At 38.8% G+C, this 17,840-nt stretch overlaps 1 protein-coding gene across 1 annotated transcript in view; it reads left to right on the forward strand.

Annotated features, from left to right (window-relative positions):
* Positions 1 to 17,840, forward strand: part of CNTN1 (contactin 1) — a 248,436-nt gene that overhangs the window by 61,969 nt on the left and 168,627 nt on the right. Inside the window, exon 2 of the mRNA XM_027457131.3 lies at positions 9,898 to 9,941. The gene's annotated coding sequence lies outside the window, so the exon portion shown is untranslated. The remainder of the gene's footprint in view (positions 1 to 9,897; positions 9,942 to 17,840) is intronic.

Raw genomic sequence — 17,840 nt, forward strand, 5'->3', positions numbered from 1 at the left:
GGTATACTTAGATTGCAAGAGGGAGATCTTTTTGACCTTGACAGAATCGATTTCCCTCTCACTTCAGGAATGGTTTAAATTGTACAGGGAGGTTTTGAACTGAATGTCATACTCTCTGCTGGATAATATCATTGCCTGTGGACTGGTAAATTAGAGATTTCTCTAAGATGTGAAGAGCATCTCCTGTTATATTTCTGGACTAGTCAATATGCTGTTCAAAATCAAATTGTGTATATTATTTTAATAATTATAATATTTTAATATATTAGTAATTCTCTTAGCAACACTACAGCTAAATTAGTGATATAAAGTGAATGACTTGCTTTTGGAAGTGGAGGCTTTATCTGTGTGCTGTTCTTACAGGCTCAGTCTCTAAAGACTAAATAAGATCCCAGTCCTGCAGGATTACTTGTGTGAATAGAGTTCCTTCCATGTATATCTTCCCAGGATAAAGCCTTTGTTTGTAATTTCTAGGGCAGGAACCATATCTGTCTGTTTGCTTTGTGATGCACCTCTACTGTGAATGCATAACTAATAATGTTCAATTTTAATTCCTCGTGAAAGCAGCTCCTCCAGCTATGGCCAACAGCAGTTTTTTTCTATGAGCTAAATCCAGAATAAATGGGGATCAAGTGTTACAGAGGCTCCTAGCAGATAAATTGCATCTTCTTTTGCCCCGTGGTTGCCTTGTTTGCAGCCTGGCTTCACAACAGACTCTCTTGTTAAGAAATCAAGTGCTTGGATCTCTACTGCCTCCAAATCGTGCTCCCCCTGCTCACAGGCCTCTGTATCTAATGAAGCAGCATGCAGCTAGAAGATGATTAACCAAAGCAATTGTGAAAAATCTCTTTCCCTTGTAACTCAGCGGAGGCAGCTGGAAATGCTTTTCCTGTCTGTTGCTCTGGTCCATGCAGGGCTCTGGTGCCAGGCCTGGGGCCACAGGTTACAGGCAGAAGGAAATTGTTAGATATTGATCTCCAAATTTAGTTTTAGCCTAACTGAAGTCTTAACTTTCTAGTCACAATACTTCATTTACATTATTCCATCTCTGTGATTATGGTTATTAAACAGTTAAGACAGGTTTTCTGGTAGATGTTCACTTCTTTAGTGCTAGGCCCACCCTTCTTCCAGCAGCCTGGGCCGCCAGGTTGGGGGTGGCCGTGCTCCCAAGGACTGATGCGGGGTGAGGTCCTGAGGGAGTCAGTGATACTATGGCATGAGGAGCAACTTCATGTTAGTAGTGGGGGTCCCTTACTACCTCCTCATAACTCCACTTGCGGTTCGTTTTATAGATTTTCTACCGCAGTTGGCTTGCACATTCTTCATTGATTCCTCTTTCCACATCACACTTTCTTTTCTGTTTGTTACCATTAAAACTGGTTTTACTTGACTCATTCCTTTATATTTTGATTCGTATTTACAAGGTGACGTCTGTGGTATTTTCTTGTACCTGTACCATGCTACACTTCGGTTTTATTCCAGGGCTATATATAGGTTTGTGATTTGCCATGATCCTACAGTTAATAGTTCACACAAAAGTTCAGGTTTTGTTTTCATAAGCCTTATAAATAGGAAGGAAATTTGGAATGAAAGAGCTTTCTAAATATTGAGGTTGCATCTGATTAACTGATTTTTATTTTTTTTATATTTTTTTTTTTATACCAGTACAGGCTTTCATGTGAATGCACTGTGTTACTTATTTTTAGATCAGTCTATGCCTGGCATCCAGTAAATGAGCTTAGTTAACTGCACTGCATAAAGAAATCTGGTGGGACTTTTCCTGAAGGAGACGATGAGGTGTTCCTGCCCAGCAGGCATACTGCAGTCACTTCTGTAAGAGGGTTTCGAACAACCTCCCTTTTGCTCCATACAGCTGGGATAGACTGAACAGCCAGGAAAGGCAAATGCACCACAAGAGTTGAGGAAATGTCTCCTAGTGATTGCCTGTGTTTTATGTTACATGACAAGGAGCCAGTATCAAGCGTTCTCTATCATCTTAAGGATCTGTTCAAACTAGAGCATATCCATAGTAAATTCACATCAAACAGTGGTACCATCTGTGAATGGTACAGAAGGCAAAGTGCGTACCCTCAGATCCAGGTGTGTGCCTGAATCACAAGCCTTGGAGGAGAGAAACTAAACTTACAACCAGATTTTTCCCATTGCTCCATGACACTGAGGAAAAACTCTTCCTGGAGTAAAGATTAAAAGTAACACCCTAGTTTCCAGAGTTGAAAGATGGCTGGTGATTTAAATGTCAAGTTTGTTCACTTTTACTGTTGATTATTTCCATCAAAATATGCACTGTACTGTTTTTGCTTGTTAGAGATGCATGTTATAGGAATGGTAGCTTGAAAATGCTTACCAAAGCAAGCAGTCCATTCCTTTGCTCATGCAAATTTTCCCCAGTGAGATAATACGTTAAAACTTCAGTGCTCATCATTATAATAACATCTTTGTTAAAATAAGCTCTCTGAAGATTTACATGAACAATTGGTTCAATAAATCATATTTTGTTTGTCAGGTCATATTTCTACATTTGGTAAGCTCATCCTTGATGTATTTGCAACTTTTTCCTTTTAAATTTTGTTGTTTTATGCTTTGTCAGTGTTGTTTTGTAAAGTTTTTCTCTCTTTAATAATAATAACTACATGAAAGTCATACCCATCAAAAGAGGCCTCTTACACAACTGTTAAGTTTGAGGAACCGTTTTTTGAAGCTTTCAGGCATTAAAGCAATAGTTCCTTTTTTAAACAGGTAAAGCTAATTGATTTATGCTCACATTTATTATAAGCAAATGGGGCATTCAGTATGAGAGATTGCACATCATACTTGTGTGCATAATTATCAAAATGCCATTTCAGACATTTTACAAGACCACGTGGATATTTAATGTTAGAAGAGATTTTCTAAGAAACAGAAGTTTCTAGAACTTCTGAATGAGGCTGAATGAGGTCTGTGGAAGGAGTTTGGTCAAATTTCCTGTCTTGCTCACTTCTCCAACTTGTCTGTTTTCCTGAAAGAATTGATGCTTGCTTGTTCTAAAGAAAACCCCCACACAAGAAATCCTGCCATCAGTGAAGTAATTTGTAGGTTGATTTCTTTTGGCAGGGCCAAAAGATAGTTCTTACTTTCTCGTTTGTATTGTTCCTCAGCAAATTCTGAAAAATGTGTTTTAAGTTGCGCAGCCTCCATGGAGTAGTATTGCAAAGGTCATTTTCATTGTTATGACAGGTGTGTGTACTACCATTATAAATACAGCTGAAAGACTCACTAGTCTTCAGTAAAAAGCTAAATTCAGGTAGAAAAAATTAGCACACGAGAAATTACTTGCAAAAGTACCATGTTAGAAGAAGGCAATTTAGGCAGCAGAGCAAGGCACTTAGGAGTTAGAAAGCATCAGCTGGGGTGGCCTATGTTGTATCAATGAATAGCCAGAAGTGTTGTTTCCAAGGTGCTTGGGCTCTGGCTCCCGCAGCTCAGTGCAGTGCTGTCTCTCACCCACTGCCTCCCTGTGCGAAGTCACATGAGCTCCCCAAAACCAAGGAGAGGCTGGAGAAGGAGGAGGGAGAAGGTGGACAAGTGCTCGGGGCAAGTGCTGTCTGGGCGAGGTGTGCCTCAGTGGGTCATTCAGTCTCCTAGTCTCCAGCCCAAGCACCTCCAGATTGCTGTCTGCCTGTCCTGCTTCTGGAGACTGGGTTGGACCATGATAGAGTGCTCTGGTAGAGATTTGTAGGTGCTCAGCCTGATGGGAAAAGAACTGCTTTTGGTTTTTGACCTATATGGCATTACTGGGAAAGATCATAGATAGGAGGGATCTGTGTGGTCTGTATTTATACATATAAAGTAGAAAGTTTTTGCCAAAGCAATTTCCTGACACCTGAATTATTAATAAATAAATAAATAAATAAAATTAAATGAAAGAGAAAGAAAATGAGAAAGAATTAAAAAAAAAAAAAAAAAAAAGGAATAAGCTCTGGGCTTGCATTACAAATTGCTTGAAGGATGGGAACTCTAGTTAGACAGGTGATGTAAAATTCAATTAGCATCTAAAGCAACCATTTAACCAACCATTCAATTTATAATTTTCCAAAAATGTGAGATGAATTTATGTGTGGTTTTGACTGGCATCTTTCTAATGTAGCATCTATGATGTTTCAGGTGTATCTTTGGTGCTATTACCCAGGCTGAAATATAAGAGGACAAAAGAGATTTCTTAAATAAAGCTCAGTTTCTCTTTTCATGCCACAATGCTGGATCTCTGATCTAGTATTTTGTACCATTGTCGTGTTGGTTATGTTGTTTGTATCTCCTACTTTATCCTGCAACTATATTCTTGCTGGAACTATGAAACTAAGTTTTTTCTTATTGTCTGCGTAGGTCAAAGAATGCCCATTCAAGCTTCTGTTTTTTTTTTCTTTCTTTTTTTTTCTTTTTTTTTTTTTTAGAATTGCCTAAACAGTACACCTTATTATTATTATTATTAATAATAATTATTATTATTTTTTTAAAGATATGAAAAGACTTTTATACTTTTTTTTTTTTTTAACACAACTTCTTGTTCACAGTATTTTTTGAGCATTTGCTTCATTTCTTATATTCTTTCAATTTTCTTAGGGTAAAAGTGATAAGAGCAAGTTGAATTTTCTAGCTATTATAATAACAGTTGATTTTTTCTAGCTATTATAATAACAGATTACAGAAATAGTTAAGCTACATAATCTTTTTTTTTTTTTTCCAGATTTCAGGTGATTTTTTTGTGAAGGACTTTGTGGGAAAGGCTGCATGTGTCAGAACATGAAAGCAGATACTTAAAAGGATTAGGTGAAAAAGCAGAGGAAGGCTTTATGGAAAGGAAGCAAATTATCACTAACAGCTTTGACAAAAGGTACTCGAAAAATGTCAGAAGTCTTTGCCATTCTGAGTCAGAGCTAAAACCTGAATACAGTTTATGTGTTTAGAAGTGCTTTCTCAAAAATATATTTCAAAGATATTTTTAAGTGTTACAAATAACTTATATACTGGCTTTCAGTCAGAACTTGATAACTCTAGACAGATAACAACTTTCTATCTCTTTGTACCTTGGAATATCCAAGTGCTTTGACATACATAAAAAGCATTACATTTTGTATTTTTGCAGGACTGTACATGCTGTATTTTCATCCAGAAGCCGTTCCTAAGTAGATTAAGATAGATAAGCAGGTACAAAAAACAAATTATCTGTCAGTTAGCTAAAGATATTTTTTGTATGTTTCTTTTTCATGGATGATGTTTTGAGTGACATAATTCTCAGATAGTGTCCACTGCAATGTAGTCATCAAAAGCTTATTAAGTATTACAAAAAAGCTTTTTTTTTTTTTTGAGTGGAGGTTAATTTATAATGACCCATTGGTGTGCACATCAAATGCCTTGTGCTGAACTGATTGGTCCTACTGATTAGTGAAGACTGAAAGTGGCTTTTTCAAGAGCTAATCATGGCTTAGACATTATTGAGTTCAGCAGTAATCTGTCTGCATCACACTTCTCTCTCTTGCCTCACACTGTGATTTAGGCTGAAGAAGTGAATTTAGATTTGCCAAGATGATCTAAAATGCTGAGTGTTTTTTCATAAATATAGATGTATGGAGATTCAAGCAAATTACTTAACTATCTTTTACCAGCCACTGTGAACAGAAGTAGGATAAAATTGGAGAAAAAAATATCATAGAATTATAGAATCATGTATGTTGGAAAAAGACCTTCAAGATCATCAAGTCCAACCACCATCCTGGCCTACCAAGTCCCATCACTAAACCATGTCCTTTAGTCTACATGTCTCTTAAATACCCCTAGGGATTGGGACTCCACCACCTCCCTGGGCAGCCTGTTCCAATGCTTGAACACCCTCTCAATGAAGAAATTCTTACTGATATCTAGCCTAAGACTCCCCTGGTGCAACTTGAGACTGTTTCCTCATGCCCTATCATTTGTACCTGAGAAAAGAGACCGACATCCTCCTCACTGCAGCCTCCTTTCACGTAGGTGTAGAGAGCAATGAGATCTCCCTTCAGTCTCCTCCAGACTAAACAACCCCAATCCCCTCAGGCATCCCTCGTAACACTTGCTTTTTAGTCCCCTCACCAGCTTTGTTGCTCTTCTCTGCACAAACTTGAACACCTCGATGGCCTTTTTATAGTGAGGGGCCCAAAACGGGTGTGTTTTACTGATGTGTTTTTAATGATTTTTTTTTTTTGTCTTTCACATTTAAGTCATAAAGAATAGAACAGAGGAAGAATAATTCATCCTAGTCTCTATGTTCTGTTTATAAGCATCAAGTAGTTGCCATTATCCAAGTCAATATACTGAGCTAGATAGACACCTCCTCTTGCCCTGTGCCCATGTGTTCTGTATTCTTCACCAAACTAGCTTAAAAACTGTGATGATCCTCCTCTTGCATAAATGAGGAAGTTTTATGTTCTGTTCTAAACTTGCAAGGACAAACATTCAATTGGCAGTTTCCCAGACTACCCTGGGATATTTCTTCCCCCCCAGTAACAGCACCACTTTAGATACTCTGTTTTGTTGTTAATCAACATTACACATTTCTATAGCTTAGATTTTTTTCTGTAGACCTCCTACATTTTACCAATGGAAAATGCATTTTTAGTTGTCTGATATGTGCAGTCTGTTTTATTTTAGCAGCTGCCTGAAGGTTTGACAAGGTTTTCCATAATGCAGTGCTTACCAAAGGTAAAACATAGAGGTGAAATACTCACAAATGACGGATTAGTAATATCCAGAATTGCTGATGAAAGGAAAAGAAAGTGTAACATTTATCACAATTTACTTCTAACCAAGTGTTGCTCTGTTAAAGATTAAATTAATGTCTGCTGATTTCTGTCACGTTGCGTTTTCTTCTTACGGTGTACAGCAGTGGCAAGTTTCAGTTGAAGGAAATGAACCTAAAGCTATTATCAAAAAGTACAGAATTTAATATAACACAAATGGATCTTTGAAAATAATGTATAGAAAGTTGCAGGAAGAATATGGGGGGAAACAAAACTGAGGGGAGTGGCTGGTTTGCCTGAGAGCCCTGCAGCCATTCAGTCTGGGAGGGTGAGCTGACAAGAATCTCATGAAGTTCAACAAAAAGAAGTGCACCGAGACATGCTGGGAGACGCCTGTGTGGAAACCAGCTCTGCAGAGAAGAACCTTGCAGTCCTGGTGCCACTAAGTTAAACGTGAGTTAGCAATGTGCTCTTGACACTTGCACAGCCAACAGTATTCCCCACAAGGAAAAAAGGTCATTGGAGTCCTGAACATGAGTCAGCAATGTGCCCTTGCTGCAAAGAAGGTATTCCTGGCTGCATTAGGCAAAGTACCACCAGCAGGCTGAGAGCAGTGATCCTTCCCCTCTACTCAGCATTGGTAAAGCTGCACCTGGAGTATTGTGTCCAGTTTTGGGTCCCCTAGTACGAGAGACATGGGCATACTGGAGAGAGTCCCATGTAGGGCCACCAAGATGATCAAAGGACTGGAGACCCACTCCTACAGGGGCAGGCTGAGAGAGCTGGAGCTGTTCAGCCTGGAGAAGAGGAGGCCTGGGGGGGATCTTATCAGCATATATTGATACCTGAAGGGAGGGTGCAAAGAACACAGAGCTGGGTCAGTAGTGCTCGGTGTCAGGACAAGAGGCAACAGACACAAACTGGAGCACAGGAGGCTCCCCCTGAGCACCAGGCAGCACTTCTGTGCTGGGCGGGTGCCTGAGCACTGTCACAAGCTGCCCAGAGAGGCTGTGGGGTCTCCTCCTTGGGGGTCTTCCAAAGCCACCTGGACGTGGTCCTGGGTAGCCTGCTCTGGGTGTCCCTGCTTGGGCAGGGGCTGGAGCAGGTGGGCTCTTTGAGGGCCTGCCAGCCTTAGCCATTCTGGGATTCTGTGAATAATGTTTTTTAATGTAAGGGTGTTTCACTGAATGTGGTAGGAAATACTTCTCAAGCCTTTACTTCAGAAAAAACGTATGTTCTTAACCAAGGAACCAGTTAGTGTTCTTTAAATGCTTGTAATTTTATAAAACTGCTCAGAATCTTGAGGTTGTTCTTTTTGCATTTTAGTTTATTTTCCATCGCAGCTAATAAATTACAAAGCAAACATTTAAACCTTCCTGTTAAGTGTTGGAAGGATAGAATATATTGTATTGTTCTGATAATGTACTGTAGTTGTTATCCCAGAAACTTCCTACTCAAGATAAATGGTTGCTTGTAAATCGGTTTTCAAAGTTATTAAGATTTATGAACATGCAAATATGTACTTAGCAAGGGAGTGATTGGAGAATGAAATTTAGTTATGACAGAATAAGTTCTTTTGTGTATGTGGTTCTGTAAGATTAAATTGCTTTTGTCCACGGACTCTTGTGAATAGTTTACAAGGACTTAGGAATAATGGAAATGTTCTTTATAGGTGGAATTATTCTGGTATTCTGTCCAGGTCAGCAGCAGCAGAAGGATTAAAACACAATATATATGAACATGAACACCTACTTAATTTATAAGATGTTGAAGGGATGAGCCTGAAAATGCAATAATTATTTTTCTTCTCCTCTCAGCATAGTGGAATGCTTGTGACATTAAACTTTTAGAGATAACATGCCATTTAATGACAGTGTTGCTGAGGTCATGGGAATATTGTGTCAGTTTACATAGACATGTGGTACATGGAAAGAAGTGGAATTGCACCACTTAATGAAGCCTTCGGAGAAATTATTACATTGCTAATTTTGTAAAGTGTCCTCGGGACAACGAAGACAAGTTGGATCTTGTGTTGCAATAAATCAGAGCACACTAGAAACAAGCCGAGTTATGAGTCCGCTTTGAAGAAGCTAACTACAAAATAGTACAGCTTTGGAGCCTGGGTGCTGGTTGAATTATCTGTTACCCATGGAATTAGCAGTTGGGCCTTATATATCTAAAAGAGTCCTTAGCTCACATTTACCAACCTAAATTATTGTCCATTTGACAATTAGCACAACTTAGAAATTTTCATACAGTTGCAATGAACTACAGTTATAAAAGGAAATGCAGGCATGGGGGTGAGCTGTAAAACTGTTAGTTTATGTAGCCAACTTCTGAAGTGAGTACTCTGCAGTTATTTGTTTAAGTTGCACTAGATCTTGGAAGCAGTTGAAAATTTGCAAGTAGTGCCAGTGTTGTGTAGTTACCACCTTGGACCCAGCAATCCAAACATTTCAGGGATATTACACCCAAACTGCTAAAAGAAGAAATACAGATTTGGAAGTAGGTGGATGGTATCTGCAGCTGTGAATCAGAGAATGTTTGAAGAAATCGAAATACAATTTGAGTAAAGATTTTTGAACCATTCTGGAAGGGCAGCAAAATTTACTGGGTGTTGACAAGTATAGGGAGGGATCAGGAAGCATACTATAAAGGGAAGAATTAAATGCGTTAGAGAAAGCAGGAGTTTGGTGATAATAACTGATAATGTATCTGAGCTGACATCTCAGTGCTTTACTGCAGGAGAAAGCTTTCAGATCTAGTTTTTGTGTTAAGGGTTAATGACTTTAAAAAATAGCTAAATGTGCATCTTAATTTGTTTTCAAAGGTGATCTGTAATAGCTTGTCTACCAAGTAATCAGGAAAAATAAAACCACGCAAGTTTTAAATAGGTTGAGTCTCTTTTAAAGTTTAATTTTGCTAGGATTTTATTAATATGTCTTAGCTTTATGCAAGACAGTGACTAACTGAAACCCATATGTTTATGAATACCAGAAAACATCTGGGAAAAGCTGATTGGAAGAGCATGTTGTGGAAGTATGCATAACAAATTATAACATAACCAGCAAATTGAAAAATTAACTTAAGTATCAAGCAACCACTGAACTCTGTCTTTCTTCAATCCTAGATACTGCTTCTGGATCTGCACTGAAACAGACTGCTTTATTAAAGGTTGGTGGGTTCTCTTTTTTTTTCCCAGTATCCATATTCGATTAAGTTTAAGTAATGAAGTGGAAGATAGGATCTTTTTATTAACCTCATTATTTATTAATCTTGATGCAGTGAAAAATGTGGTAAAAACACTGCTAATTCAGAGATTTATGCTGGAGTAATATGCAGAAGCAGTATTTTTGGCCTTAATGTGATTATTTTTTAAATGTTAGCTATATCAAGATACAACATTTCGACATCAGGTCTGCATGCAAGGCTTTTTGATTCCAAGACTTCACTGGTTTGAATTGGTATTTGATATGTATATCTATAATTTCCTACTTGAAGGTTGGAATAGAGATGGGATCTACCATGAAAGCCACACCAAAGAACTTTTTGTATATATACCACAGAAGCATGGGACCTGATCTGTACTTCTGTTGATTATTCAGAAATGACCTATTAGGCTCTACAAAATATGTTTTAAAAATATAAGGTGGTACCTGGTGTTCAGATTACAGCAGGATAAAGCCCCTCCTGACCAGTCTGTCAAGAAGATATTGCTGGGCAATAGGAAACCCGTAACTTGGTGATGACTGTATTCACTATATGAAGTTAGACTAACGTTGAGCTATCTATAAAATCATGTTACACTGCAGTAACATGAGTTACTTATGCAGTAACATTACATGTCTCTGATGAAGCTACTCTGGTAAGACAGACATTGAAATAACAGTGGCATCTCAGCAGGGCATAGGAGTGTGCCTAGATTTTCAGGAGGGGTAGGCAGGTGTGATTTTTTCCCCTTTATATTACTTAAAGATTGCATTAATTTAATGTAATATTCCTAAAAGTATCATTCAAGTAAGAAAATGAACAAGAGACATTTTAATACAAATCTGGAAAAAGTTTTCAGAACAAGCTTGAAGTGAAATCCACTCTCCTGTAATAGGACGGGACCAGAGGAAGTCATGGCTCGTAATGACAAAACACACTTTGTTGGCTTAGGGTTACTTAGTGCTGACATTTTAAATTTTGGCATCTTTTACCTTCTCTAACATCATTAGATTATGCTGTTGGACAAAGAAAACATGAGTGTAGGGTAGTGCTGTGATGAATCCTGAAAGTACATACCTCCAACCCGAATCCTTTTGGGAGTCTGAACCTTGGTGATATATTGACAGATGTTTCTGTTGGGCATTTGTATAGTACTGAAGCCAGCGGATCTATACAATATGCACAAATAACACTAATTCTCCTTACGTGTTGCTTTTTTTATTTTGTGAAATACCGTCTTGCTTTTCTGTTTCACACACTGCTCCAGTTAACTTTACCATAATGAACAAATTTGTGTGAGTGACACATGACATGACTTTCATAGCAGTTCTGCCCTCTGCACTTATAAATACTTAAAAATACACCTTATTCTATCTTTGTCTGCCTTGTCCATGGGACAGGTGTTTGAGGGACAGATCGTTCATTCCTGAATCCTGTTTCTCATCTGAGATGAAGTCCATCAAATCTCACGCCTCTGTTTGAGAAAGGTGTGGCCAGCCTTGTTGCAGTGTTGCTCGCACTCAGTTGTTCCATGTACATGTCGTCAGACCTTCCTTACCAGCAACCCCGTAATTGGCTCGGTGCATGCTGTTACTCTTATTAAAGCACAACCATTCCTGTGCTTATTGTTCTGAATGAACGAGCTTGTGATCCCAGGAGCAGCTGGATATACCTGGTGCTTTTTGTCTTCACTCAGAATGGCCACCATCTCCTGCTGTTTCTAATTTATAACTGCCATCAGTATAGATGAATATTACCTTTATTCTGTGGCTGAAAAAGAAGCAAAATGAAGGATGAAAGTTCTTATAGAGGAGTGGGAGGTGGAAATGAAGGATCCTGCACTCCACTGGAGGTGGAAATGAAGGATCCTTCACCTCAGGGCACTTACCTGCTGGTCCCTCAGGTCATGGTGCAGGCCTGGGTTGCTGCGGCATGCCTGCAGGTCAGGTGCAGTGTCTGGTGTGTGGGTTCCTTTGGGTGCTTTTCCCCAGGGAAGGAAGCAGCTGGGATTACGTGGCTGGTCTCCTTCAGGGCTCTTCCCTCAGCCTGCAGAGAGGGAGCAGGCCGTGTGGTAAGCATACCGCTCGGGTGGCCAGCTTTTCGACAGAGTCATGTAAGGCAGCAGAGCAGCTGAGGGAGGGCAGCACAGCCGTAATGCGCCATCATCGCAGCCTGCCTTTTGCTTTGTGACCTGATGGGATCAGACAGCCTCCTGTAGGACCTGCCAGGCGTCTGTGCCAGGCTCAGACCCAGAGAAGTTCGGAGCTGTGCTGAGCTGTGGCAGCGGATTGCTGTCTGGTGGGGCTCACTGGCTGGCTGCAGGCAGTGTGAGGTGCCCGACGAGCACCTTGGCCGCAGGCTGAGGCAGAGATGTGACTCAGTGATATGACTAGGCAGGTTGGCCCTCATCTGTTCAAAGGGAAAGTTGAGAGACAAGTATATTGTCTGGTGGGTATTCAGCAAGAGTTATGGGGCTGTGCTCTGTTTTGTTAATCGCTGCATCAGCCGTAGAATCTCATCCAACAGAGCTTTTTGAAGGATGCTATCAGCTAATAAAATATCCAAAGGGAATGCTTTCAATATACCTGTGTTACTATGGTGTAGTGTGGTCTCTTTCTTTTAAAATCAAGAAGTGTAATGTCTGAGAAGTATGAAAGAATTAGATCTGTGTGCAGATGTAACCATTGCTTCACACAAAACACTTCTTGACAATCTTGCAGAATTCAATTTGAGTATGCTCAAATGAGTAGAAGCAGTTTGAATCAACATTTTCCTGGAAAGGCCTTCACAGGATGCATTCTGCTTATTATACATTAATTTCTATATCTGTGCAGCTGCCTTTTATATAATAAGCATTATATTTATATTACTGAATTATTTGAAGAGCGATGCTCTTAGTAAGGCACAAACAAAGTACAAAGGCCGGTCTGTTTTCCACATAGTAGATTGTTGTTGAAGAGTTTGTGCCAGCCAGTACAGAGAGTGCAATCGTGTCTTACTCCTCTGAAGAGTGATGAATTACTCAACTGCCTCAGCTCCTGCTGCTCTACATTCTTGCCCTTGAATTGCATTGTTGAAGTGGCCTGCTACTCCTCACTGAAAAGAGAATATTCTTCTACTGCAACTGGCAGAAATATAAATGTATAGCACTGTCTTCATGGAAGGTCTTCACCTGTGAGCTGTTTTGGATCTGTACCAGCTTTTCCAACAGTGTAGTTAATTGTGCCCTTTTTTTTATTATTATTATTTTTTTATTTTTTTTAGGAAAACGGATTTTTTAACAGCTCATTTTCAGCAAATGGCACTATGCATAGCAGTGTCTATTGAAACTCCTGTGAATCTGTTCTGGCCATTGAAACATTTCGATACTCCACATAATTTATCTTGCCATTTTTCTATTCAGAAAATTTCATCTAATGCTGTCATTTCCTCTGTTGGTTGATACAATAGGGACTGGAAAAGACAAGATATTTCCAACTAAGATCACTTGATACAAGTGTATTCCTGTCTTCAAGTCATTTTACTGTGAAGTAAGTAGCACTATGGGCCTTGTACAATCAATCTTCTTAAAATGTTTGTGTCTGCTGATAAGCAGGTGTTTTAACGTGGTTTCCACTGCAGTTTCTTAACATGCCTCAGTACTGTTGCAATTCAGGGTTGATCCCATTGGGGTTAAATATGACTTATGTGCTACTGAAAGGCACCTGCTGAGTGCCACTGCCACTGGCAATGAATCCCTTTGATTTTCGTAGGAATGATATTGAACCATATATGTAGCTATAGAGAAGCATTGGATAGAATCATTATCAAAGCAGCAGTAATTACAGAGAGTCCAGCATACACATCTTAATCAGGGGAGTGCAGAGAAGTCTTTTCTAGGCTGGGTTACAAAAACTGATACCTCAGAGGAAACAAAGTACCTGGAATGACAGACTGTATGCAAGTCCCTGAAATAATCTATAGCCCTTCATTTGTGAAGGGAAAATAAGCTGGTGTCTTGCTCAGAGGAAGAACTTGTCAGATAAACATAATTTGTTGTAGATAAGGAGATGGATCTCTGCAGATGATCAGAAGTTTCTCTTGTTAACCTCTCATCACTCTGTGCTCCCTAGGCAGAGCCAGCTGAAGAAAGATGATCCAAATGTTTTACCAACTTCTAGTGTTAATGATGGGGTTGCTTAACAGATATAACCTCTTATTCTTGAGGAAGGAAGGATCTGTGTTGGGCACTTACATCAGAGATCAGTGCTGTCTCCTGCAACAGAGAAACAAAATCAAACCCAAATTGATAGTTTCTTATTAATCTTACAAAGGGGTAGTCTCATCTCTTTCACTGTATCTGTAGCCAAAGATCAGGATATTATGCATTACCACATTAAATGTCTATAATAAAGATGCTTTCCCTGTTGCATTAAGGTATTCATTTTTCTTAATTTTCCCATCTGCTTTTTCTTCTGATGCATGGATTTGGAGCACAAAGTATAAATTAGTTGTGTAGCTGGAAAGGAGCAAACCCACAGAAGCTATTCTTTTAGAATAATCCAGAAGTTTTTTATTTTGTTGAACTACAGCTGTTTCCCTTTATCCTTTTTTTTTGCTAAGCCCATAATACTTTAGTAGTAGGCTGGGCTCCACATCTTGTGGAGTGTATGTGGTATGTACCAAATGGCCTTGCAGGACTCAAACATTTTAGATATGTGTGTTTTTCATTAAAAAGAGACTAACTGTGCAAAATTGCTTGCTAGAGTTTCCTAGAATTATACAAAACAGTATTTATTTGTGGATTTTAAGGCACAAAAGCCATCCCTAAGCAACACAAACCACAATACTTTGCCCAGTAATTTTTGCAGATACAGACTTTGATTTGAACGGCATGTTTTTTTTTAATGACATCTCAGTAAGATGCTCTAGTTGTTGATTCTTGCACTACTAAAAATGCTCATTAACTATAGAGGGACTGTAGGTGAAGAGATCAGAGATTAAAATTTACACTACAGACTTTAAAAAATGATGTTAGATGAATCCCAATCTGTGTTAAAATATATTAAAAAAATAAACATTAAAACATTATTGATAATATGAAAACTATTTTTGTCTGCAGGTGCTTGTGGAACATGCTGTTTTATCTTAGCATCCTTTTGTATAAACCAATAGGATGAAGTTTTTGATATCGTGCCTGAGGCAAATTTCAAGAATGTGACTCTCTTATGTCTCTAAATATTCTTTAGTCTTTAGCATCCTCTGGAGGTGTTGAACCAAGTACCAAATGCAGAATACTAGTAATGACTTCACTAACGTCATGTACTGGTCCTAATTATACCAAATACAAAGACAGCTTCTATATAATTCTGAGGATAATTATGTATTAGTATGTAATTCTCCTCCTTGTGTCTCCAGGTATGACAGTCACTATTTGTGCTAAAACTTGACACCAAAAGCATATATTCAGCTAATTTCCTGATCCTCATTCAGTTTCCTTCAGGACTTTTTTGTGATATAGCTCTCAATTTTATGAGACACATTAGCACATTTTTTTGTGCTAATTCTTTAAAATAGTACCTTTCTAAAATGAAGAAAGTTTAGCAGAAACATATCTCTTAGTAACTGGTTAAAATTTCATCCAAATATGTATTATAAATGATTTGCTAAGGCCCACCTGATAAAGTGTAACAGTTGCTGTTACAAGTGCTCTTCTACACTGTGCCAGTGCCTCATCACTCCCTGAGTAAAGAATTTCTTCCTAAATCTAATCTAAATCTACGCTAGTTTAGTTTGAAGCATTTCCGCTTGTTCTGTCACCACACTCCCTGACAGAATCCCTCTCCATCTCTCCTGCAGGCCCCCTTTAGGCACCAGCAGGCTGCTGTAAGGTCTCCCTCAAGCCTTCTCTTCTCCACGCTGAACAACCCCAGCTCCCTTAGCTTGTCCCCATAGCAAAAGTGCTCCAGCCCTCTGATCCATCCTTGTGGCCCTCCTCTGGATTCGTTCTAATACTTCTATGTCCTTCTTGTGCTGGGGGCCCCAGAGATGAGGATTTTGGTGGTGACTGCTGCAAATTAGATTAGGGATCACTGTGCTGCTACTGAAGTAAGCCAGAAAAATCTAATATTAGTGGGAAAAATAATGTTACAAGTTCAGCTTCTGGATACCCATCAGGAGAGAGGCCATCTGCTGTCTGCTCTTTGCTGTTCTCATGGTGGGAAGAACTGTGTTGGTAGCTGATGGGAAAAGAGGTGACTGTGTTTTGGCAGCAGTCAGGTCAGCTGCTACTTAATGAGTCAAAAAGGCGTTTTTTTCATCTGTAGGTGAGACTTGCATTAGATGGATTTTCTGATGTTCTTAATGGTCCACATCATCTAACTCTAAAGCTGGACACACTTCTCATCTCAGTAGTGGCAAAGAAAATCTGTTTAGCCAAAGAAATGTTGTTAGCAGTTGTCTTTTCACTGCAGAGGCATGAGGGTCAGCGGCATGCAGGGAAAGCTTGCTTTTACCAGAAACAACTTCATTTTGAAACTTAAATTTATTTTTAAAACTGTCAAACATAGATATTCAAAGTATGAAATGGTTCAGGATGATTTATGTATACTGCTTTCAGGGGAAGACATCTAGATGGTGCAAGTGTTTCCCATCTCCATTTTTCTCTTGGGGATTTTTTCTTCTTGCTCCTCCTTTCCATAGCCTCCAGCTTTTCTTAGCCTTTTTTTTTTTTTTTTTTTTTTTTTCTCTCTTGCTATTTCATTCCTTTTGGAGTAATTAGGTCCACTGCAATCCAGTGGTCATTAACCTCACATTAGAAACAGGATTTTAGCCAGGATCTTTATTGTCTTTCCAGCTAGCTTCTTAGGCTTGGTTAAGAAGGAAAAAAAGAGGCCTTTTTTCAGGAAAGCTCTTTTACCACATCTGCCTCTTACAGTTTTTATGGATTCCTACCAGCCTGTTCATAACCGTAGCAAAAAGTGCCTAGCTCAGTAATCCTATAACCAGGGAGTAATCTTCCTGTGCAAATGACTTGAGCAAAGCAGTGGCGATGGCAGGCCCACTATTTACCACATCTCTTGACTAGGTCAGCATAGGAAAAAGAGACAATGGCAGCAAATTTCCACAGTCCATATTGCTTTGTAAAAATTTTCCTCCTTCTGTTTTGTGACAGAACTTGAGGATGAAAATATTCCTCTAAATGAAAATATTATTCTGTAGCCACAATGCATGTTTGAGTCAATAAAAGATTTAATCTTAATTTAAACAGTAATGGAAAACATACGCTGGAAAAGTGGTGTATGTTTCATTTTATGGGATTTCATTTTTAGGCGATTCAGCTTTATTTGTCATTTAAATATATTATGAAGCTTAAACTTACACAAAAACTGTGGCCTATGGTTGGAGTCTACCTATAGCTTAAGCTATTGAACTGTGCTCCCATTTTCTAGCTGTGCCCATGTGTTGTTCATATTCTGTGTAGAAGTGTATGTGTGTGCACTTTTCTTTCTGGGCTTCATGAAAGGGGTTTTTCTGGGCTTTCCTTTTATCAGTTTCTGTAGTATAATTCAACCAGTTAGTATTGGACCAAAGCTTCTCCTTGTGTGGAGAAGTCCTTGAGAAGTAGAAGATATGTCACTGAGATTTCAGGCCTACTGTCAATAAATAAATAAATAAATAAGTAAAATCAGTTATTAAAGTACCACATTGACTTAGGTGATTTGGTGAGTTACTTCACTACAGATAACCAGTTCTCTCAAAAATTGTTCGGAGAATTATATTTAAGGTGTGAGAAACAACCTGTGTGTTTCTGAGCTATCTTCCTCTTTTACTCTATAAAATGATGGAAAAATAAACTTTTTAAAGTAAGTGATGTTTTTGCAG

Source organism: Anas platyrhynchos, chromosome 1, assembly GCF_047663525.1.
Source record: "Anas platyrhynchos isolate ZD024472 breed Pekin duck chromosome 1, IASCAAS_PekinDuck_T2T, whole genome shotgun sequence".
Lineage (NCBI taxonomy): Eukaryota > Metazoa > Chordata > Aves > Anseriformes > Anatidae > Anas > Anas platyrhynchos.